The 26,050-nt window shown below is 39.5% G+C and overlaps 1 protein-coding gene across 1 annotated transcript in view; it reads right to left on the bottom strand.

The window, feature by feature from the left end:
• Positions 1–17,932, bottom strand: part of SLC16A7 (solute carrier family 16 member 7) — a 169,656-nt gene extending 151,724 nt beyond the window's left edge. The window contains exon 1 of the mRNA XM_060195016.1: positions 17,789–17,932. The gene's annotated coding sequence lies outside the window, so the exon portion shown is untranslated. The remainder of the gene's footprint in view (positions 1–17,788) is intronic.
• Between the last annotated feature and the right edge of the window lie 8,118 nt (positions 17,933–26,050).

A 26,050-nucleotide genomic window follows, 5' to 3' on the forward strand; every position in this document is an offset into this window, starting at 1 on the left:
TTTCTGTGCTGTCATTTTTATTGTCACCAGGGTTGTTGCTGGAGCTCCATGCCTGAGTCTAACACTCCTAGGGGCCCATTCCTTATTACTCCCGCTTCCCCTTCAATAGGAAAAAAAAAAAGACAGGGAGAAAACAAGGGAGTAAGACAGAGAGACACTTGTAGCACTACTTCAATTCCCATGATGCTTCTCCCTTGAAGGTGGGGGGGGGAGACTTGAACTCAGGTCCTTATCACAAGATAATATGTGCACTCAACTGGGTGTAGCATCATGTAACCTTGTATCTGTCACTTTTTCAGTTCAGAAAAAAGGCATCAAGTTGTGCTGATTCTTTGGTTTTCCTATAAAAGTCACTGCCTTGACAAAATGTATTCAACATTATTATTAAATGGAAGGCAACACTGTAACTGGGCTGTATGAATATTAAAAAAAAAGCAACAGAAAAGAAACAAAAGAGACTGGGAGTTAGCATAATGGTTATGCAAAAGACTTTCATGCCTCAAGTAGAGTTAAATTCCCAGACTCCATCCCAGCACCACCAGAAACCAGAGCTATGCAGTACTCTGGTAGGAGCGTGTCTGTATGTCTGTCTATCTACCTACCGATCTACCTTTTTCTCTGTATCTCTCTTTTTTCTCGGTATCTCTCTCATTAGAATAAATTGTTTTTTAAGCAGGATAGTAGTACACAAACTGAATGTTAGGAGAAAATGAAAATTATGTATGCACAAAAAAGACATAAAAGAACGAGAGTATGCAAAAGTTCTGGTTTCATAAAGATCAGCACTTCAAATAATAATTTCCTGAAGTAGAAGTAGTAGTGCTGGCACAACCCTTCCAATAGGAATGAATTAAGTCATCATAGAACAAATCAGCAAATTCACTTTGCTTCTGTTTCTGAGAATTCAGTCCTAGCTCTGTCCTACTTCCAACAATTATCTCCTCAAAAAGACTGAATTTCTTTGTTTTACTGGATAAAAAGGATCTATGCGCTCATATAAGTAGTTATTCTTTTGTTTCACTTGTCCTCTAGAAGGTTTTTCTGGAAAACAAGAAGAATGACAAGCTCTTGACAAAGTGCTAACACTAAGCTTTGTGATCAGTATCTAGAATTCATTTTCTTTTTTTAATATAAAACTTAATGTAGAGCATTTTATTATATCCAGTGATTAACAAAACTGTAAGTTGATTATCAGGCATGCAGGTACTTTATAAAGGTAGAGATAACAGGGGAGATAAATATTCTCTGTCCCCAACAGAAAACAGCTTATCAAACAGACAGTTCAGATAAGTAGTTTTCCACAAGGACTATATTGTATTTTTTAAATATCTATCTTTTTAAAAAATATATTTATTTATTCTCTTTTGATGCCCTTATTTTATTGTTGTAGTTGTTATTGTTGTCTTCGTCATTGTTGGATAGGACAGAGAGAAATGGAGAGAGGAGGGGAAGACAGAGAGGGGAGAGAAAGACACCTGCAGACCTGCTTCACCGCTTGTGAAGCGACTCCCCTGCACGTGGGGAGCCAGGGGCTTGAAGCAAGATCCTTAGGCCAGCCCTTTTGTTTTGTACCACCTGCGCTTAACCTGCTGTGCTACTGCCTGACCCCCTAAACATCTATCTTTTAAAATTTACTTCTTCAGAATCAGGCAGTGGCATGCCTTGTAAAGGGACACATTCAAGTGCACAAGGACCTGGATTCACGATCCGCTCCCCACCTAGAGAGGGGAAGCTTCCGGAGTAGTGGAGCAGTGCTGTAGGCATCACTCTCCTCCCCTCTGCCTCCCCCTTGCCCTCTCAATTTCCATCTCCAAAATAAAATAAATAAATACAATTTATTTATCCATTAATGAGAGAGAGAGAGAGAGAACAAAAGGGAGGGAGGGAGAGAGAGAGAGAAGAAGAAGACAGGAGGAAGAACAGAGAGAAAACCAGAGCAGCACTCTGGCACATGTGATGCCAGGGATCAAACCATGATCCTGCTTGCAAGCCCAACACTTTATCCACTACACTACTTCCTGGGTCACACACATGGAATATATGTTAATATAATCAATTAATGAATGAAGCAGTAATCTAATTCTTAATAGTTCATCAGTTCACTTTTCTCATCAAGTTTGTAAGTCTCTGTTCTAGTTTCCAAAGAGGTGACAAAGTGGATAGTGTCTGACTGACAAGAACGAGATCCTGAGTTCAATCCCAGGCATCACATGCACAGCACAGCTCTGGTTCCCTCTGTGTGATTCTCCCTCTCATTAACAGATAACTAATTTAATTATTATAAAATAATCTGTTCTACATGAACTCATAAAAAGTATATTCACTGACAAATGGTAATATCAGAATATGGATTAGATACAGGAATGTGGTTCCAATACTTCATCCAGCTTTTATAATTACCCACCAGTTTTCTTTTGTTTAGGATTCAGAATCAATTAAAATTACTAGCTCTTCTTTTCACTTAAAGTTTATCACTTTATCAGTTCCAAAGTGGTTCTCCACCTTCTTTGCTGCACTCATCACATAATTAATATCTTCCTGTTCAGTTCTGGGTTATCGTGGTATGAGGGATTGAACCTGGCACTTGGAAGCCTAAGACATGATGGTCTTCTTGCATAACCACTATACTATCTCCTTAGCTCCCTACACTATGATTCAAAAAACATTTCCTCTAAAATGCAAATTAGGAATTATTTAACATTTTGTGGAATAAGTTACAACTATTCAGCTCTATCCTACAGAAAGAAAGCTGCCAAGAATATATATATTCAAATGGGTGACTATCTTTTAGTAAAACTTTATATGAAAACGGGCAGCTGGCTGGGTCTGGCCCAAGGGTATAGTCTGTCAATCTCTGTCTAGATGATTACTGTTGTCTGCCATTTATGTTGGCACATAAATCTTACTCTAGATGGTTCCTTTAACTTTACATATATACATAGAGAATATCTCTGAAATTGTAATCTCCCCAGAAGTTTGGAAAAATCATTTTAAAATATTCTCTCCAGGTGTCTATGTAGAGTAATTCATAGAGCAATATTTAATTCTTTACTGAAGTGGATTGATTTAAGGTATAGTAATGAGATTTCCTTGCCACTACATCTCAGCTGCACTGAAACATCTACCAAGCCTTGTCTCCTGGGATCTGTAAGGAGTAGCCATATTGTGCTACGTCTTTACCTTTATTCTATGTATAAGTGAATTAGCTTATCTGACATGATGACAATGTTACATATAGATACATATTGAGAGACAGAGAGAATAATTCTATGTCTACATGTATTTATGAAGCACATATAAGTTACCTAATTGACATCAATAATTACGTTGAAACATTCTTTGTCACAGAATAAATAAACTTAATTGAAAAATTGTGAAAATAAAACAATCGTCTTTCTCTTTGTTGCAGTTTTATTAAAATTTCCTTTTTGAGAAAAGACTGATTGTTGTTGGCACAGAAATATAGCCCCATACTTCCCCAAGATAATTTCTATGCACCTTACCCTCCACCAAATCATCATTTTCTTCCATGGTAGCGAACTGAATTCCCAGATCCACTGCAACAGGCCTATAATTCCTCACTTTCTTCTTTAGATCTCACCTTTGAGTGAGATTATCTGGCATTTTCTCTACTTCCCCCTTCTTTTATTTAGCAATCCCCGATTTCATCCATATCGTAGCAAAAGAAAATGGGTTTTGTACACTAATGTATCTAGCAGGAAGTAAGGCATGGCACCATTTAACACTGCTAATCTTGTGACATTCAAAAAAATTCAACACCTAAAATATTTTTGCATCATCAATATTAGTGTTTGATTTTTGTAATTTTTAAATTATCTTTATTTATTCATTGGATAGAGACAGTCAAAAATCACACAAGGAGGGGGAGAGATAGGGAGAGAGAGACACATGCAACATTACATCACCACTTGGAAAGCTTGGCCCCTGCATGTGGGGTTCAAGGACTTGGACTTAGGTCCTTGCACATTATAACAGATGCGCTCAACCAGGTGTGCCACCACCTGGCCCCAGTGTTTGAATGTCTTCCTATACATGCCCAATCTGAGTTTTGTCATATTTGTAGACCACATGAAAAAGCCAATGAACTCCATTTTCTTAAAAAATGCCCTATTTGGCTCAGGCTATAAACAGTAATGTTAAAGTTCAAAATCTAACCATTAACGTTTATTGGTTATCAGCAGTATGTCTTTACACTCCAACAAAGATCCCATAATACAGGCCCTATCATCTCCATTTTTACAAATGAGGAAACTTGTGCATCTGAAGATTCGTATAGATGTTCCTAAAAACTTTGATATGGCTAAGTCAAGAATCCACCAAGATTTATCTATATTTCTACAAATCCTCTGAACCAACATGTGACACTAAGATAAAAAAGGACAAGAAAAGAAAAGAAAAGAAATAGAAAGAAAAGAGAGCTACAAAACAAGGCAGATTATCGAGCTGACATAAGAAGTATACAGAAAATTGTCTGAAGGGCATACATGGCTTAATTTTGCTTTGCAAATGTCCCATTATCTGTGGGGCTCATATTAAGCAGTTCTTTCTAACATTTAATGGGCTGAATAAACAGCTGTCAAAGAATTAAAGTATCTGGACTCAAATGTATCAAAGTATTCATCCAAGATCCCACCTCTGTGCAGGCTTCCTATATGCATATTTTTGGAAATCCTCCAGTTGCTATTCTGTTCATAAATCAGCATTTCTAATAGTCTGAACTTTTCAAAGGAGCACAATATACCAACATACCCCCCCCTTACTCCTAGCAGTCAGTGGTAGAGGGATCACATTTTACAACTTCACATTTCTTCAGTGACTCCACTGGTTTTCCACTCTCTGGTTTCACAAGCAGTGAGGGATTATTATTCTCTTTTAAGCTTCTTAGTTTGATTCCAGATAACTTCCTTCAAATAGTAAAGAAGGCTTACTGTTCTGCTGACTCTGAATCTTAACAGATCAAAACCCATTATACTTGATCAGTCTTTTTTTTTTTTTTTCTTTTTCAACATTTTCAAACTTCCACTAGAATCTCTTCAGAATCCACTGTAGAAGTGAAGATTTTAAAGTATTAGTACTGAAATGGTTTGCTTTGGTTAATTCAAATTCATGATCTCTCCACTAAAAATATTTGTAACCTTGAGCAAGATACTTAACTTCTGTGCCCTGACTCCCTCATCTGTGAAGTTTAGGTAATAATAATGCTTCCCTATCAAGTGTTGAGGGTTAGTTAAAACAAGTAAAGTATTAAAACAATGATTAGCACGTAAAAGTGCTCAATAAAGGCAAGCTATTTCTTTTTAAATTTATTTTCCCTTGCTTTTCATTGTTGTTATAGTTATGTAGTTGTTATTGATGTTGTTGTTGGATAGGACAGAGAGAAATGGAGAGAGGAGGGGAAGACAGAGAGGAGGAGTGAAAGACAGACACCTGAAGGTCTGCTTCACAGCCTGTGAAGCGACTCCCCTATAGGTGGGGAGCCTGGGGCTCAAACAGGGATTCTTATGCTGGTCCTTGTGCTTCACGCCACCTGCACTTAACCCATTGCGCTACCATCTGACTCCCTAAAGGCAGGCTATTTCTAGTCAAGAACCATGTCTACTGGTTCAAAATTGCTAACTCTTTGATTCAGTATCTTTAAACCCAAACTTGCTATACATAGACAGTGTTTATTTATTGTTTTATCTCTAATGGCATAAATCTATAAAGGGGGAGGATTTCACTGCCTAATTAATTTTTAGTTGTAACCAAAATTTAATTTAGCCCGCCCTTCCTTCCTTCCTTCCTTCCTTCCTTCCTTCCTTCCTTTCTTCTCTTCCTTCCCTCCCTCCCTCCCTCCATCCCTCTATCCCTCCAGTGGTTTATTCATGTATCCATTATACTGAAGGTCACAGAGAGAAAATGTTCAACCCTGAGGTAACAGTGAGGTTCGCCCAGAGCACACCCTCTATATACTTGCTTCCCATCTTTTGATTTCACATGAAAAGAGATGACATTGATGGAGAGTTGTGTCATGAATAAGAGATCAATGTTGATATGTACAAATAATTATCTTTATTATTAAAACACTCTTTATTTTAAATGCCTCTAAAAACATAGTGACCCTCAAGAAGAGTTTATCCAGGTCATGTAAAAAAGAGGTAGAAAAACATTAAATCAGTAGAGACAGCATAAGACATATGAGCTGCCACATACATATACAGGCTTTCCAGAGATTTCTTTTGTATGAGCACAGGAAGCAGAGTAAAAGTACCCTAGGTAGAAGCAAGAAGAATTAAGGTCAGAAGTAGAACTACCTCAAAGAGAGCATGCTGCCTCTGTGTGCATATTTGAAATAAAAATAGTTTATGGAAGACGTTGAAGAAACAATATTTAACAGAAATATGTTAGAAATATGTTAATTCCTTGCAACTGTGTAATACAGCAAAATATTGGGGATCTGTAAATAGTAATATTCCTGACATCCAGAACTTTGTCTTAGATGAAGAAGCTGAAGATTTACCAAGATAATAAAGTGTCTAGAACATGCGATAGAATACAAATGCAATGTTAATGAAATTTTAGAAAGGTTTCTTTTACCTAGCCAGAGGTTTCTGAGGAAATCTGCATTTAGTGTCTAAGCTCAGTTCTGAAGTTAAAGTTAAACATGGAAACAGTAGGAAGTTAGAACACTTTAGGATTAAAAACTATGACAAGGGAGTCCAGCAGTAGCGCAGCGGGTTAAGCGCAGGTGGCGCAAAACACAAGAACCAGCATAAGGATTCCTCCAGTTCAAGCCCCCGGCTCCCCACCTGCAGGGGAATCACTTCACAGGTGGTGAATCAGGTCTGCAGGTGTCTATCTTTCTCTCCCCCTCTCTGTCTTCTGCTCCTCTCTCCATTTCTCTCTGTCCTATCTAACAACGACGACATCAATAACTACAACAACAATAAAAAACAAAGGCAACAAGGAAAATAAATAAATATTAAAAAAATAAAAAAAAAAAAAACTATGACCAGTACCAGTGGTCCGGGAGGTGGCACAGTGGATAATGCATTGGACTCTTAAGCATGAGTTCAATACCCTGAAGTATATGTAGCCGAGTAATGTCTGGTTCTTTCACTCTCTCCTCCTATTCTTTTTCATGAATACATACATATATATATATATATATATATATATATATATATATATATATATATATACTAAAAAACTATGACCAAAGGTGCAGTATGAAAATCAATGAGGAAAAGAAGAGAGTTGTAGGAGTTGGGCTGTAGCACAGCGGGTTAAGCGCAGGTGGCGCAAAGCACAGGACCGGCATAAGGATCCCGGTTCGAACCCCGGCTCCCCACCTGCAGGGGAGTCGCTTCACAGCGGTGAAGCAGGCGGTGAAGCAGGCGGTGAAGCAGGTCTGCAGGTGTCTGTCTTTTTCTCCCCCTCTCTGTCTTCCCCTCCTCTCTCCATTGCTCTCTGTCCTATCCAACAATAGCAACATCAATAACAACAACAATAATAACTATAACAATAAAATAAGGGCAACAAAAGGGAATAAATAAATAAATATAAAAATATAAAAAAGAAGAAAGTTCTGTTTAACTAGAGTATGGTGGCAGTGGAGGATGAGTGTGGAAAAGCTTTCTAGAATTATAGGGACTGAAATGCTGGTCTTTACATCTAGGTATTGGAAGTCACAAAGGGAGTTGTCCTTCATCAGGTATGCCTGGTGCATGTACAGAAAATGAAGTGATAGACTGAGAGACTAAAGGTGAAGAGATTCTCTCAGAGACTATGCCTTTACTATAGGTAAGATGTCCAAAGTTCCTGAAGTTGGTTGCTGGACAGTGGTGCACTGGGTTGAACGCACATGTTACCATGAACAAAGACCCAGGGTTCAAACCGCTGGTCCCCACCTGCTGAGGGGAAGCTTCATGAACTTTGAAGCAGAACTGCAGGTATCTATCTATCTCTTCCCCCCTACCTTTCTACCTCCCCATCTCTCTCAATTGATCTGTCCTATCAAGTTAAAAAATAAAAATTATATATATATATATATATATATTTTTTTTTTAATACTTGAACTCTGAGACAGCATTAGAAAAGAGGAAACTGATCAACTATTTTGGCTGTACCATTGTTAGACCTTAGTAACTGAGAGGCACACTCTGAAGAAAGAGGAAGCTTTGACTTTCTAGACTAAATTTGCTAGTGCCAAGAAAAATAAATGAAGGAAACAGAGGCGATTAAGGGAAAGAAAGTTCAAAAGCAATGATTATAGGGTGCTGAAGGTGTCAGCGGCATAATCAAGTGGAGTGAGCTGTCCAGTAGGTATTCTGGAAGGTAGGTCTGGAGCATAACTATGTGAGGTCAGGCTAAAAGATAGTCTGAGGAGTTACTTCTACTGAAGCGAAAGCAAAGGCAAAGAGAGGGTATGGTTTGCCAATAGATAAGAGCATATATAAAAATAATAATAATAAAAGAAAGGCACAAGGCTAGAAAAATAGCTTGCTTGGATAGTGCACTGCTTTTCTGCTTTTCTCTGTACATGACCCAGATTTGGATTCAAGCCCAGCCCCTCACCACAATGGAGGAAATTTCACTGCTGTGATCTCTTTCCTTCTTTCTCTCAGCCTCTCACTGTATCTCTGTATCTGAAGAAGTCAGTCCCTCAGCTTTGAAGTACAAGGAAGGAAGGTTAATATCCTGGTTATTAAATATCATTATTTATTATTATTTACTTATACAAAGAATCCATTCCTTTAAATGCAAAATGTTTTATCATTTTACTAGGGAAATCATGATTTACAAGAAAGTAAAAGTTGTCAGAAGTGTATCCTTTCTTATCTCACTAAGATAGGAGCTTGTACAGCATAAACACTACCAACTTAAGTCCTCCTTCAAGCGGGTTCTCATCATGTTTTTTAATAAGTTTTTACTTTTTATCCTTTGAAGAAAAACAAGAGCATTTCTTATGGGAAGAAACTCTGATCTTAAGGATAGTTTTGTTAAGCATTCAATTTGATCAGTAGTCAAATATCAACATACAAATATCAGGCATCTTAGACACTAAATGTTATAGAATAAAATAGTCATTCTCACATAATAGCAAAAAAAAAAAGCAAGTGATGCAACTTGTGGAGAACACTGTCAGAAGATGCATTTTTATCACTGAATACACCTTTTGAATAATTCAACATATCTGACAGAACTTTGAATTGTGAACTTTCAGAGTTTTGGTGTGGGTGGTTTGTTGTTGTTTTCTTTTGGTTCTCTTCCAAGGCTTTGTCATTCTGAGCAGGCTTTATTAGGTAGAAAGAGACAGGGAGAGAGGAAGAGAGACACCACAGCACTGATGCTTCCCTCAGTAAGATGGAGATCAGGCTCATACCTGATTGACTGCATGGCAATAAGCTAGAATCATTAATATTCTTTGTCCTGTAGCAACTTTTCAAGTAAAAAATGGCGACTAATCCCTAGCACTGCAAAAACGGTATCATCTGTTTTCCATCTACACCATGCCTCGGCCTCGCGTGAGCTTAATGTGCAGCTTGGAGGTACGAGAATCCGGCATGAAGCCCAGCCAGTCTATCTTGGCATTACTCTCGATTGCACTCTGTCATTTCACAAACATCTCATAAAAACTGCAGCAAAGGTGGGCGCGAGGAATCACATCATTGCAAGACTGGCCAGCTCCTCATGGGGCGCGAGCGCTTCCACACTACGATCATCATCTCTGGCATTATGCTATTCCACTGCAGAATACTGTGCCCCAGTATGGTTCCGTAGCCCCCATGTCCACTTGGTCGATTCCAAATTATATTCCTCCATGAGGATAATTTCTGGAACCATCCATTCCACCCCGGTTCCATGGCTGCCAGTTCTTAGCAACATCGCCCCGCCAGATATTCGTCGGGATGCGGCATCATCTAAGTTCATTTCCCACGTCTACGCTCGACCGGACCTGCCAATATACGCGGATATCTTCGCCCACCCTGTCCAACGCTTGACGTCTCGTCACCCAATCTGGTCCCCTACGCCTACACTGAACTTCTCTCTTCCAGTCTCTTGGAAACAGAGCTGGCAGTCAGCTGAGGTAAAGAACAAACACCTCATCACAGACCCCTGCAAGCGTCAACCCGGCTTTGACCTAGCACGTTATGACTGGGCCCTCCTCAATCGCTATCAAACAGGCCATGGCCGGTGCGCCGCTATGTTCCATCGCTGGGGAGCCAGAGACGACCCGAACTGCCCCTGCGGCTACAGACAGACTATGACCCACATAGTCAACGACTGCCACCTCTCCAGATTCAAAGAAGGTCTCGAAACTTTACATCAGGCTCAATCTGACTCTGTTGACTGGCTACGGAAGAAGGGCAAACGCTAGAAGAAGAAGTAAATGCACACTTTTTCATTTTACTAATTATTTACATCTAATCTAATCCCAAAAGAAATAGGCCTCCATGTGAATGATTTAGTAAGACTGCTTTTTCTGATATAATTTTATAACATTTTGGGTCTACTCATTCTAATTAAGGATACAGATGGTTAACAAGCATATCTCTCCTTGTGTTGCTTGCCAAGGAGACAGTAAATGTTTCAAATAAAATGTGCTTTTTTTTTTTTGTCTCCAGGGTTATCCCTGGGGCTTGGTCCTTTCGGCCCGCCCCAATTTTTTGTAGCTTTTGTTGTTATAGGACAGTGAGAAATCAAGAGAGGAGAGGGAGATAGAGATGGGGAGAGAAAGATAGACACCTGAAGACCTGCTTCACCACTTGTGAAGCGACCCTCCTGCAGGTAGGGAGCCCAGGGCTTGACCTTATGCCAGTCCTTGTGCTTTGTGCCATGTGCACTTAACCCACTGTGCTACTGCCCGGCCCCCATAAAATGCTTTTTTAAGCCAAACTATTAAAGGCAGAAAAAACTAAGAGTTGAAGAAAGCAGGTCTTAGTGGAAATTTAATTTTGCCTGTCCTGTCCAAGTAGTTTATTTTCAGTGTCCACAGCTAATCTCTAGCACTATTAGACTTCTGTTTGTACTTTTATTTTGACAAAGTAGTTAAAGGGACACAGCTAAAAGTATTTTCTACAAACTAAGGACAATATGCAATAAAATTAAGGTATCAGTATTTTATATGGATATTTTACTTATCTAAACAAATAATTCTCTAGTTTTAACCATTTACATTAAAGGCTTTCCATTACAAATTGCTAGTTTAATGTCACATATTATCAGAAATCATCACTAGTTTAAATACTTAAATCACATAGGCATCCTTATGGTACTATCATAACTGTAACAAACATAATTAAATTATATTTATATCAGCGTCTTGTAGCTGTTATTCAAATTCCTTGTGAAATTTCATGACCTCACTTGGGATCTCAGTGACTATTAGTGAAATAATGTGCTGGAGAATCTTGGTATTAGGACAGAACAACTCTTGTTTTTTTAAAGGATTTAAATCACTTAGTAGCACTGAAAATTATGAATATATTAGCAATGTCTCTGGTGTACAAAAACTCCAATTAGTCCAGCACTTGCTAGACTAGTTTTATTATGGCCAAGTTTAGTTTGTTTAACTTGAAAGCTAATTTCTTCAGTATTTTTTTTTTTTTTTTTGGCCTTCAGGGCTATCACTAAGGCTTAGTACCTACACTAAGAATCCACTATCCACTGTTCCCGGTGGCCATTTTTTCCATTTTACTGTATAGAACAGAGAGAAACTGAGAGAGAAGGGGGAGATAGAGAGGGAGAGAGAAAGATAAGACACCTTGCAGATGTGCTTCACTGTTTGTGAAATGCCCTCCCTATAGTGGAGAGCTGGGGGTTCAAACCTGGATCCTTGTGGAGGTCCTTGTACTTAGTACTATGTGCACTTAACCAGGTGCACCACCACCTGGCCCTCTCCAGTATCCTTGATAATCAACACTTACATAAGTGCCTTACCATCTCCAGTTTGTTAATTGATCAGAATGTGTGTTGCAAACATTAGTTATTCCTAACTCTAGGGGAAAAAAGATTATTTTTCAATATTATGATTTCAATATTATGATTTCAAACTGTTCTTGGATTCACTATTTAACAGATCAGCTGAGAAAAAAATTAGGCTTTTCCTGTAAGTTTAGAAAAAGTTAGACTGCTCACTGACACTCAGTGTGTAGCTGTTTCCCAACATGTTTCCTAATTGCTTTGATGCAAAGGGTTTTGAAAAAAAAGACTGCCACAAACCAGAATGACCTAACAAGAATACCTTCAGCATATTATTATGCAATACAACACTGTTATACCATCCAATGGGAAACTTTGCATTTCAAAGGGTTCCCAGAAATCTGTTAAAAATAAGCCAGTGATATTTATAACACCCTAAAAGTCTTAAAGTCAAATATTTAACACCGAACACCAGCTACTATGTATTATCTCTATGCACCTCCTTAGTGCAGCGCTAATTGTTTCAAAGATACTAATTATGCATGTTTTCTAATTTTATACAACAATATATGCATTGGATAATATCCTCTGGCTCTAGTAATATGTGGAAATTCTATAGGAATATGAACTCGTATTTATAGAAGTTTTTACAAATAAAAAAAAAATCAAGATTTGGAGGCTGCTTGGTGGCATGCCCAACTGAAAGCACATGTTACCATGTGCAATAACCCAGGTTCAAGGCCCTTCTCCTCACCTGCAGGGGGGACACTTTATGCTCAGTGAAGCAGGTCTGCAGGTACCTTTCTCTCTCCCTATCTCCTCCCCTCCTCTTAAGTTCTCTCTGTCCTATCAAATAAAATTGGGGTTAAGGGGGCCAGTGGTGCTGAACCTGGTTGAGTGCACACATTACAATGCTCAAAGACTTGGGTTAGAGCCCCTGGTCCCCACCTGCAAGGGGGAAGCTTCATAAGCGGTAAAGCAAGTCTGCAGGTGACTCTCTGTCTCTGTCTCTCTGTCTCTCTCTCTCCCTCTTCCATCTCAATTTCTGGCTGTCTCTATCCAGTAATAAATAAAGATAATAAAAAAATTAAAGGAAGATATGGCCTCCAGGAGTGAGGGATTGGTAGTACTGGCATCAGCCTCAGTGATAAGTGTGATGTCAATAAAAAAAAAGAAAAAATTAATCAAGATTTAAATAGGTTAAGCAATTTGCCTAACTTCTTATTAGAAAAGCCAAAATAAAAATTCAGACAACTCAGCTTTACGAGTCCTTCTTAGACTTTTTCTTTTTTCTTTTATCCTTTGCCACCAGGGTTATCACTGGGGCTCAGTGCCTGTAGGTGAAAACCATGGCTCCTAGTGGCCATTTTTTTCCTTTTATTTGATAGGAGAGAGAAAAATAGAGAGGGGAGGGGAGATATTTTTTTTTAAAAAAGGGGGGAGAGAAAGATAGACACCTGCAGATCTGCTTCACCAGTAGAGGAGTCACCCTGCAGATGGAGAGCAGGGCTGGAACGCAGGTCCTTGTTCGTGGTAATGTGTGTACTCAACCAGGTGAGCCACCAGCTAGCCCCAAGCCGCTTTTTTATGACTTTAAATTTATTATTATTATTATTATTATTATTATTATTATTATTTCATTTCACTGACGAAGCTGTGAAATTGAAAGGATGAGAGAATATACAGAGAAAGACACTTGCAGTACTGCTTCACCACTTAGGAAGCTTTTTTGTCCTGCAGGTACAGAGCAGGGGCTTGAACCTAGGCCCTAGCGCATGTAGCATGTTCCATCAACCGGGTGTACCACTGCCCAGCCCCTTAGACACATTTTCCTGTTTATTTCGAGTCTTGAGTCTCAGGTGCTTCATATGTGGTCTCTATTCTCAAGAACCATATAAAAGGAAAATAGATTGCCTATGCAAATCATTATGAATCAAGACTCAGTACAATAATAGGTCAAAGGAAAATAATTTAGAAAACAAGTTACATGAGCACAGTTAATTTATAAACAAGAGAACCAGGAGATCAATTTTTTCTTTGGCTGGGTTGTGAGGAAGAAAGGGGATAAAGGATACTAAAGAGACATAATGGATATTTGTTGCATGTTATCCTATTTGGCAGGCATTATTTTATGTAGCAGAAAACACTTTATATTTGTTAATCTTCTTTGGTGTTGACAATGATGTAACCACCCCCCCCCCCAATCTAAACTACACAAAGTCAAGCAGTGGCTTAATTGGAATTTGAACCTGGGTCCCCCAGATGATAAATGCCTCTCCTCCCTTTTTGTCCACCTTGAATAGATTTCTTTCTGATGTTTAGGAAATACAGTTACCCTTTCTAAATTACGAGTCTAAATATAAGGTTTTTTCTAACTTATACAAGACAGGCTTATTGACTTGATGCAGGGCAAGGCAAAGGAATTTTCAAAAGAACCTTAAGTCTCCTGTCCTCAGGCAGAGCCCAATTACAGTCTCCTGTGAGATACAGAGCTGTAGGCCAAAAAAGGAAGCTTGTTCTTGCTGTATCCTCCTTCCTACCTCCTCCCAACCCTGCTTTGAGCACCTTCCCTCCTTCTTTTTATTTTTTTGTTTGTTTTGTCCATAATCAGTTATTCAAAGCTACTATTTCCCAGGCACAGCACAGGAAATAAAAAACAGCAAAGTCCCAACCTTCATTCAAGTAAGGCAAAAGATTTACTACTTAGTGGTTAATGGCAGCTAGTTGGCCTGGGTGCTTGCCCAGTTCAACTACTTACTACATATGCAATCTGGGCACATTGCTTAGTTCTCTGGCCTAAATTCCTATTTTATAAGTAGTGATACTGACAGACTTATCTCACTGGGTATAAAGGACTGTACTCCTATACCCCTTAAATGTCAAGAAAGTGCATGAACATGGTAAGCATCACAGTTGTCTCATAAATACTTGCAAACTTTTTTGAGGTGAGGGGGTTAGTCTGTTCAAAGCACAGAGTAATTTGCAGCATTTACTCCTCTTTCAATCAACAAAGCAATTCATTGGCAAAGATAGTTTTTCTCTTCATACTGTTGGGTTGCGCATCATGGGAGAGAGAAGAGACCAGGAACACGTGGGGAGCGGGAATGGAAATCTTTATTCATGAGGACACCGTAGAGTTGGGTGTAAGCACAGCGGTTTAGGCCAAGTGGAGCTAGGAAAATGGCCGCCTCCCACTATGCCCACCAGCCCTTCTCCAGGTCTTCTCTGGGTCAAGATGTGGAAGAGAAAAAGAGCAAAATTGGAACAGCAGTGGGTTTTATAAGGTAAAAACCGGAAGTGGCAAGTTGGAAATGGAAATGGCTAGGAAAGGGGGTGGAGAGAGGCAAAAGGCATGCTGGGAAGGTGAAAGCATCCTTAGCAACTGTTGTGATGGTTTTACCTGAATTAGCAATACCCCTAGGGGATAATGTGGTGGGGATCTTTCAGGCAAAACAATGATTATGTAAATAGACCATAGTGTCAGCAATGGAGCAGAGCAGGGGGGGCTGGCTTTAAGGCCCAAAAATTCTCCATTACCTGTTTATAAAAGGTTGCTCTCATTGATCAAACAAATGTGATTGAATACATATATTTCTAAAACATGGTACTCATCTTATATTTAACTTTTAGTACATCTTATAAACACTCCTTGTATTGCTAAATAACTTTCAAGATAAGAGATGAAAGTTAACTAAAAATAAGTAGGCTAGAGAAAGGTTATTCTAAATAACTAGATCTGAACTTCTGAGACCAGGATTCCAACCTCAGTCATCTCAACAAGCACAAGGTGTCTGGAATGGCTGCAGGCACTAAAAATAGTGTGCATTTTATGTGTTTCCCATTGAAAATATGAAAAGTCAAAGATTACGGTATTGTTACAGTAGCTTAAAACTTAGAAAAATGCAAAACTGACCTTGAAATCTAGGCCTAACTCTAAAGTTAATTACCTTCTGTTGACTATCTCAAAAATGTAGTGGGTAATTATAGAGGTAGAAACAACTGCAGGAAACTTCCTTTTATTTCACATCCATGCCTCAAGAATATGATTTTAATAAGATAGTCTTTTAGGTCACTTTGACCTCCATCCCATCAGAAGGGCTCAAGGCCAAAAATAAAAGTTAAATATCCTAAAACAGGATATCTTTGTCTACAAATAAACTTAGCTCTTACAGCACTAACTTGGACATTGAAAAAGAAGTGCTAAAATTTCAGTTCACTTAGCACTGTTAAAACACTTCCCAGGAGAATAAAGCAGTAATTACAAACTGTTGAGCGAAATTTCTTTTAAAAAAGGAAAAGAAAAAGTTCCCAACTTCAGGAGTTGTTACACAACACACTGAGTTGCTTAAGGAATAGTCTCCCTTTCACGAAAATCACTATCCAGTTGCTCACTCAGATTGCTTCAGAGGTAACTGGCTCAAGCAGAAAGTGGATTGCTTCAGTAGAGCTAAATAAGGGTCAATTTGTTCAGCCCCCATCTACTCTCTGCAGCCACCTCCCAGCTCTGATTTTTCAGTCACAGGCTTCCAAAGGCACCTTAAGTGCTTGTGGTTCCAGTGACACAGCACATTCAACTTTAGTGTGCCTACTAAAAGTTTGCAGCCCTTGAGCTTTGTCTGGATTTCATCAGAATGCAAGGGGTTTAAGACCACCGTTTCCTCCTGACCAATCTTTTTTCATACCACCTTCATCATTTTCATTGCCAGAGCTCTTGTTCCTCTGAGACTTTATTTATTTGGGGGGGGGGGCTAGGAAAGAGGGGAACGCGAAATAAATACTAGTTTTCCTGCTACAAGCAACCAGCCCTCACTCAACTCAAGCTACTTGGGACGATTTCTCCGGGAAGGGGTGGCAAGGACACTTAGAAAGAAACCGCTGCTCATTTCCGCTTGTGCATGTGTGTGTAATTTTAACATCCCTCAAGTAGACCACAAAGTTCTCTCCCTAGCCTACCAGGAAAAGCGTCCTTGGTCGCAACCGCCCAAGGTAATGTGCGAATCCGCTTTGCGGAAGTAAGAGAGCAAGGGAGGTGGCGAGCAACTGCAGAGCCGCATCTGCTCAGACGCGGCAGTTAGCATGGGGCTGCCCGCCAACTTCCCGCTTTACCTGCCGGTGCCCGGGGGCCCCCAGCGCCGCGGCGACCCAGGAAGCCCCGGGTGCTCAGGCCTCACCCTGCGGAGGTGTTCCCTTTCTGACCCCGCGCAGGCCTCAACCGCACACACACCTTCCTCACCGGTCCGCCTGGGCCACCGCTGCGCTACCTGGATACCAAAAATGAAGATGAACACCACCCCCTGCTATTCTACTCCCTCCTCCCTGCCTCTTGAACTCCGATCATCTACAATGAAAAGATGCGCTTTACACACGCCCCAGCCCACCTTCTTCTGCGGCCACAAGGTCACCCCAGGGTGCTGGCTGGCAAGGGGTGGGATGCTGGGAGGTACGCAGTGGGGACGCAGGAATCAGCCCCCCAGGAGACTGGGAGAGGGGGAAGCAGCTGCAAGAGCACCCAGCCCGCAAAAGCCGGAGCAAAAGTTGAGAGCGTGGACGCCTCCCAGCAGGCAGCACGCAGGCGTGCGGGGGACTCCCCGCCCAGGACCCTCGGGCCCCACCCATCCCCCACGCCCGCACCACGCTGCGCCGCCACCCCCCACCCCGCAACCCAGCCTCTTGCAACGCATCCCCGCGCAGGGGTAGCGTCTGCTGTCCTAGGAGGGCAGCTCGGGGCTTTTTGTCTATATAAGGGCTCGCGGGCACAGTGCGCGGGCGCGCCTGCCGCAGACTGCCCATTCCGCCCACCCGCGCGCGGCTCCCGGGGCAGCTGCGGTGACAGATGCGTGCTCGCCCTCGGGGCTGTACTCACTCAGCCTGCTCTCTGCTCCGCGTGGGCCCCGCAGCTCTCACTTCCCCCCCCGAGCGGCAGCCGGTTCGCCCCGCTGTCACCGGGTGAATGGATTTATTTATTTATTTATGCCCATTGACGTGTCCTCGCTCACCACAGTCGGAGGAGGAGGTGTTGTGAGAGGCGGGGAGAGGAGGCGCGGCTGCAGGGCGTCTCTGCGGGTGCAGGTTGGGGTGGGGCGGGAGGTGGAGGAGGGTGGGGGCGAGCGCCTGGGCTTTGCGGGAACTGGGCCTCCTGGGTGGGGGGTGGGGGGGGAGAACCGCCGCCCTGTGACTCACGGGCGATCTGAGCATGCTCCCAGTGACTATCAATACTTTCTACTTTTTGTGTGGCTCCTGGTATTCCACTTCAGATTTTCGTTTTGACCAAGAGAATGTGCCATAAAGGAAAGAAAAAAAAAAAAAGCAGGTAAATTGAATGGTTGTTCCAAATCAGTTTTGAAAAAGGGCTTGGCGAGTCATTTTAGGATCCTGGTGCACTCAGTACAGATACTACAGGAGGTTGTGCGAACTCTAAGAGATCAACTTTTGCAAGAGAAGAGTCAGAGTCCTGATGAGTGCTGAAGATAACTCACCACCAGTCAGGTCATCTTTCTAAGGGAAAGGTAAATTTTACACCATGTGAGGAGGACAGAAAACTACACAAGAATAAGTTGAAATCAGAAATGTCACTTGTAAATAATCTCTCTCATTTTTAGTTTCTCACATTAATTCTTCAAAGTAGGATTTAGTCATTTGACATTGCTGCGGACAATGAGAACTCCACCGTCAGTTTGGTTTCTTACAATTTTTGTTCTTTTTTTTTTTTCCTTCTCAGACTAAAATATTTATTGGGACGTTAGAAAGAGGAAGACTGAAAATGAATGGTTCAGTGACACCAAAGATTGGATTTCTTTAAATTTAAGGTGTAGGCATGGTACGTCTGGTTGAGCACACGTGTTATAATGCACGAAGATCTTGGTTCAAGTCCCTGGTGTACACACACACACACACACACACACACACACACACACCTGGCTGGGGTGGAGGGGTTTACAATCAGTAAAGGAGATGTCACTCTCTCTTCCCCTACTCCCCCCTTCCCTCCTGATTTCTTTCTATCTCAATCCAATAAGTGATAAAAAGAAAACTATATATTTTTAGATCTTATACTTAGGGAAAAATAAAGCTGTCTGAATGAGTGATGAAGCCAGTCTTGCATATAGGAGCTTATATTGCGGTTTTTCTGGCATTTTTTAAATGACCCCCACCCCATTCCAGTTTCTAAAAATGTGAAAAGATAAAACATTGTTATCTAACTCTAGATAATAGATTCCTAGAAGTTTTCTTTCCTAGAAATTTAATCATTTACGAAAAGTTGAGGAAATTGTGTTGATATGACTAATGCCCAGTTGTTAATAAAATGTTTTACAGACTCCATCTTGTGTACTCCCTCTCTCTATGTGTGTATGTATATATACAAGCAAACATAAATCCTATATATCATAAATATACATATATCTTCTTAAATCCTTTCATTTGCCTTTACCCTTTTGACTTATCTCTTGACGCTAAGGACTGTTAATGTAGGAGTCAGTCACATCGACATCTGGGGCAAAGTTACTGCATAATGTCTCTATCTCAAAGTTTTACAAGGGACAGACCATCTAATCACAATGTCCAAGTACTGTGTCACATATGACAGCATTCCTTCCAGCTTGACAGAAACACCATCTACCTATACTCATCTACTCATCACCATATATAATCCCTCAACCCCTATCTTGAAAGTGCCACATATTTTATTTATTTTGACTTATTTCTGTTTTTTGGATACAAGTATAGCATCTTCTCCAGTATGTAGCACCTGAAGAAATCTACAGTTTCCTTACCAGCCCTTAAGTTTCATGTCTTGGTCTACTGGCTTCCTGAGGGAGGGGCAAGTTATTCAACCTTTGGATTCAATAACAAAGGGTCAAAGAAGTTAAGTGGTGATAAAAATTAATGATAATTACTATTTACCATACTAATTTATTGCCAACAGGCTTACCATTGTCAGATACTGTTTTAACTTCCCATGGATGATCTCAATATAATAACACTATTAGTTGAATACTATGATTATTCACCTTCTACAAATTTAGAAACAGACAAGTTAGATCACGACTAGATTTAGGTGGCCTGGCTTGTGCCACAGGTTGTCAATTAATAGGCCTGGATAAAATTTAAATTTTTTATCAGATAGAACTTTATATAATTTTAGCATAAGTATTCAAATTGATATTTACACATAATGTACATTTAATCACAATGGGATGTCTAGTATAACTATTTTTTAAGATTTTATTTATTTATTAATGAGAAAGATAGGAGAGAAAGAAAGAACCAGGCATCAGTCTGGTACATGTGTTGCAAGGGACTGAACTCAAGACCTCATGCTTGAGAGTCCTGTTCTTTATCCACTGCACCATCTCCTGGACCACTCTATTATAACTATTAAATGAAATAATTTTCTTATAAAAATGTTCAATTGTGAAGAAAAATAACATGCACTTTTAAGGTTGTATTTTTATATTCTTAAATGTTAAATATTTTCCCTGTTCATTTTTCATTTTCATTTCCTTTGAAATAAGACAAGAAAAACCATAATGCTTTATGAATTTAAGCCCTATTGTCCCTTTCCTCCTCTTAGAATTTTTTTTAATGGCCTCATCCCCCCTCCCATATTACCATTGTCAAATTCAAAAACATTAATTCTTATGGCATTATATCATATTCACAGCAGATTTTCTTTTTAAGTCTTTTTCTTTCCAACAAATAGAACTCTGGATTCAATTTGTCTGCATCCCCAGTATTAGTATTTAGGATTCCATTTCTGAATTGCCTTGTTGCTATGACTAGGCATGCTTTGTAAATATTTGGTTAAGTTTAAAAGAGATGTTAAAGGAAAATTAGATGAGAATAAACTCAATAAATTTCTCCTATGATTTGCAATCTTAATATTGTTCAGAAATAAATAATTTAGGGAATAAAAACCATGTGATCAGAACTTAAAATATTCTTGGCTAAATGTTTGCCTTGATTTTTTTTAAAAACTTCGTTTTTTAATTAATTAATTAATTTTGACCAGAGCACTGCTCAGCTCTGGCTTATGGTGGTGCGGGGGATTGAACCAGGGACTTTGGAGCCTCAGGCATGTGACTTTCTTTGTATAACCATTATAATATCTATCCCTGCCCATTGCCTTGATTTTTGTTCACAGGTGTAATGACAGTGGCATATAAAAAGAACAGAAAATCAATTCTCAATATTCTAGTAATCACGGTAAACAAATAAGTCATAGAATATATATATATATATATATATATATATATATATATATATATGTTACAAAATAATAAAACCACATTTTTGTATCAGATGCCCATACCTTCATATTATAGATTCATCTCTCAGCCATGCCTGTCTTCTCACATTTCTTTGCTTTCTCTCACTCCCCACCATTGTCCATATCAAACTGGTCTATTTATTTAGGACCCAGAAAATATTTTATCTACTTTGTAGCATTTGCAGGATTCAGTAAGAAGAATTCCCATCACCTGCAGTACCCTTTACCATATAACATACCAGTAGTATATGTGTCTATTTGGAACTATTTTTTTGTTTGTTTGTTTCACAATATGGTAATATTATGATTTTTTTCTGTCTCTCCACTATACTAGACTATTAGAGATATGCAGAAAGTATAAATTCTCGCAGATAAGGCTAATCAGTGTTTGCCCAAAAGACTGATAGTTCAGTTTTAGGTACCAAATCCATGATAGAGGCCTTTGGTACTCAAAACACAATGATTTGCATGACCCTACATTCCCCAACTTCTTTGTCATTTTCATCAGTAACATATAATTCATTCTTACAGAGGATGAATGAAATAGTGTATGCTATTTTAGCCAAAGAGACTTAAAAACCAGTTTGCCTCATTCATTCTTGCTTTTCTTTCTTGAATAGCCTCATGCTTCATTGGAGTAACTGCAAAACTAACAGATTAGAAAGGTTGTTTGAGAGCAGATGGTAGTGCAGGCTAAGTGCACATAGTATGAAGCACAAGTCAGGATTCTGGTTCCAGCCCTGGCTTCCCACCTGCAGAGGGGTGGTCACTTCCCTGTCTTTCCCCTTCCCTGTCTTCCCCTCTTCTCTCAATTTCTCTCTGTCCTATTCAACAACAACAGCACCAACAATAACAACAACAACACTGGTAACACTGGAATAGAGATGACCTCCAGGAGCAATGGAGTAGTGCAGGCACCGAGTCCCAGCAATAACCATGGAGGCAAAAAAAAAAAAAAGATTAATACATCAAAATAACATAATGAAATGTTGAATTTATGAGTATGTTTTAATGTGTTCTTAAGATTAAGCATATGCCCAGTTTTGTATGGCAAAACCATGTGAGACACAAGCAGTGTGTCTATGTATGCGTCTGAGCAAGTGTATGTTTGTGTAAACTGCATCCAATAGGTTGTTTTTTAATTTTTTTATTTTCCCTTTTGTTGCCCTTGATTTTTATTGTTATTGTAGTTATTATTGATGTTGTAGTTGTTAGGACAGAGAGAAATGGAGAGAGGAGGGGAAGACAGAGAAGGGGAGAGGAAAAGATATACCTGCAGACCTGCCTCACAGCCTGTGAAGCGACTCCCCTACAGGTGGGGAGCCGGAGGCAAACCAGGATCCTTCCTCAGGTTGGTCCTTCTGCTTTGCGCCACATGTGCTTAACCCACTGCGCTACCACCCCACTCCCAATAGGTTGGTTTTAACTAAAGACAAAAGACCAAAAGTCTCTGTATTCACTTCAGCCTGAGTGAAAACAAAAGTGCAGGGCCATCCAGCAACAGCCTGTTGTGACTGAGATTGTAGCTGGTAGCAGCTGTGAATATGATTGCCCTGACCTGATTTCACTGAATGTAGTAGATATAAATGGCACCTTTCCACCGTTTCCAGATTTATATAGTGAGTACACCTTTGTTGTCTACTTTGGAAAGATCTATGAAAGTCTCTCATAGAATTATGGAGAATGCAAATCTAGTTTTCTTTTAGAAAGAAGTTTTTTAAGTGAAAATAATTATCTTGGTCATTGCTGTATGTTTTTCAATAGCTATACAATTGCTCAAGGAGGTCTTTTGTCAAAATAAATGACTTATGGGGCTCCAAAACTCTCTTGATGGACTCTTCATTGAAACTACTTTCCAAAAGCATTTTTCTGTCTTCACATTTATTTAATGTTATCTTTATATAACTTAATATAGTGTAATTATAACTATGTTATCACTGTATTAAGTATATGATCATCATTTTGTCATTCCATCTGACTAATCAAATTTTTATAAAAAGCACATACAGCTAGAAATTTTGATTTTAATTTTTCATCATAAACCAAGTAGTTTTTGGTAAGGGGCTTGTAATATTTAGTGAGTTTTACTTAATGAGTCAACTGTAGTAGAATATTTTTTTTCTGATTTTTAAAAAATTATCTTTATTTATTGGATAGCGGTAGCTGGAAATCGAGAGGGAAGAGGGCAATCGAGAGGGAGAGAGACAGATAGATACCCACCACACTGCTTCACCACTTGCAGGTGAGGACCAGGAACTCAAACCCGGGTCCTTGAGCACTGCAACATGTGTGCTCAACCACATGCACCACCACCCAGTCCCGTAGAGTAGGGTTTTGGGGGTCAGGTGGTAGCGGAGCTGACACATGGAGCTGACACATGGCTGGAAGTAGAAGGACCAGTACAAGGATCCAGGTTGGAGTCCCCATCTCCTCACCTGGAGAAGGGTCACTTCACAGGTTGTGAAGCAGTTCTGCAGGAATCCGTCTTTCTCTCCCCCATATCTATCTCCTCTCTTCTCTCGATTTCTCTATTCAGCAACAACAACAGCAACGACAATAATAATGACAACAACAAGGGTAACAAGGTAACAACAAGGACAACAATATGGGGGAAATGGCCTCCAGGAACAGTGGATTTGAGTAGTGTAGGCAATAACTCTGGAGGCAAAAAAAATAGGGTTCTAACTAACCTACATTTCAGAGTATATATATCTTCTTTTGGTCTTAGGTTGGTTACATAGAATTAGTTTCAATTTCTAAAATTCTGATAGTTTCAAGAGCTTCAAGGGTGCTAAGGTCAACATATTTTTAAATGTTCTAAAAAATAAACTATCAAGGGGCCAGGTGGTGGCTCACCAAGTTGAACACACATGTTACAATGCGCAAGGACACAGGTTCGAGTCCCCGGTCCCCACCTCCAGGGAGAAAGCTTCATGAGCGGTGAAGCAGTGCTGCAGGGGTCTCTCTGTCTCTCTCCCTCTCTACCCCTGCCTTCCTTCTTGATTTCTGACTATTTCTATCTGATAATTAGGTGATTTTAAAAAATAAACTATGAATGTTTTTTTTTCTCCAATTAGCAAAAAATAAATACCTACATTTTTACATTTGGTCAACTTTTGATTAAGATGATTTACAAAATACAGTCATCAAGTTGCTTGTTTAACTTGTAATTGTTTTCTAACTAGTCATGTGCTTAGAATGTCCTTGACTGGTTAGTCATTGTTGTGTTTACATAACACCTCACAGGTCATAAGAGAGCTTCATGCAAAACACTCTCAGCTAACTGGTTCTCACTAAGCTACTTCTGCAGCTGTCTTTACTTTGTTTCTATCCCTACAGTTAGAACCATTTTGTTATTTTGTTTTCTCTTCAGGAATACTTTTTCTGCTTTCCATCTGGCAGGAATTGAAGGAAAGTACATATTAGTTTTGTGTTGCTGGCTCATACTGTTAGTTGTTTCTTAAATACTATTTTTTCCCCTGGGAGTTTATTGATTGTACTCTTGACTTGTGTGATATCTGTTACATAAAATGTGGTATGTGATTCAAATCTATGTGTTTGGATGGAATATACATCTCTGGACACAGTCTGAAGTGAAGCATGCTGAGGTGGTACTCATTGCATTGATAAGGTTGGGATGGGCGGATACAATATCATTTGGTATGACTTGAGAGAAGCATGCAGGAAAGTGGGCCCCACTCTTAGAGGTTCCAGGACTGGGCAAAATATAGGCTCTATAGAGGAAGAAGGAGGATCCTGCTGTCTTAGGATTTAAGAAGGCAATAGATAGTTATTGCTCTAATAATATTATTTGACAATTGAGTTAACTTTGAAACATCCCTTGTTCCGATTTGCTGTTATCATACGCAACATCACCATAATTTATGTCCTTTGACATTATTTGTATATAGCTTTGCCAATGGTTGCTTCTGTTCTCCCCAGTCTAAGCTTTTAAGAGAGTCGCCATATCAAAGACTCAGTCTATGGTCTGTGCATTAAAAGTTTGAGACATTCAATCAATTTTTCCCTCTCATATTAATTAAATATTTATATGATCACACATTAGAGAACAAGAAAAAGATCAAATAAACAACCTTACTACACACCTTAAAGGACTTAGAGGAAGATGATCAAAGGAACCTTAAAGCAACCAGAAGGACAGAAATTACTAAAATCAGAGCAGAAATAAACAATATCAAAAATAAGAGAACAATACAAAAGGTCAATTAAGCCAAATGTTGTTTCTTTGAAACATTAAACAAAATTGACAAACCCCTAGCCAGACTCACTAAAAAAAGGTGAAGACTCAAATAAATAAATTGTAAACGATAGAGGAGATATCAACACCACAGAAATCCAGAAAATTATGTGAAACTTCTATGAAGAACTATACACCACTAAGCTAGAGAATCTAGAAGAAATGGAAGAATTCCTAGAAACATATGCCCTTCCAAAACTAAACCAAGAAGAAATACAAAACCTAAATGCACCAATCACAGACAAAGAAATGAAACAGTTATAAGAAATCCTCCCAACAACAAAAGTCCTGGACCAGTTGGCTTCACAAACTAATTCTACAAAACCTTCAGAAAACAGTTAATACCCATACTTCTAAAACTCTTCCACAAGATCGAAGAAACAGGAACACTACCTTCTACCTTTTATGAAGCCAACATCACCCTAATACCAAAAGAAGATAGGGACATAACAAAAAAGGAAAACTATAGACCAATATCTCTGATGAACATAGATGCCAAAATACTAAACAAGATCCTGGCCAACCAGATACAGCAGTATATCAAAAAGATTGTGCATCACAACCAAGTGGGATTTATCCCAGGAATGCAAGGCTGGTTC

This window comes from Erinaceus europaeus, chromosome 7 (assembly GCF_950295315.1).
Source record: "Erinaceus europaeus chromosome 7, mEriEur2.1, whole genome shotgun sequence".
NCBI lineage: Eukaryota > Metazoa > Chordata > Mammalia > Eulipotyphla > Erinaceidae > Erinaceus > Erinaceus europaeus.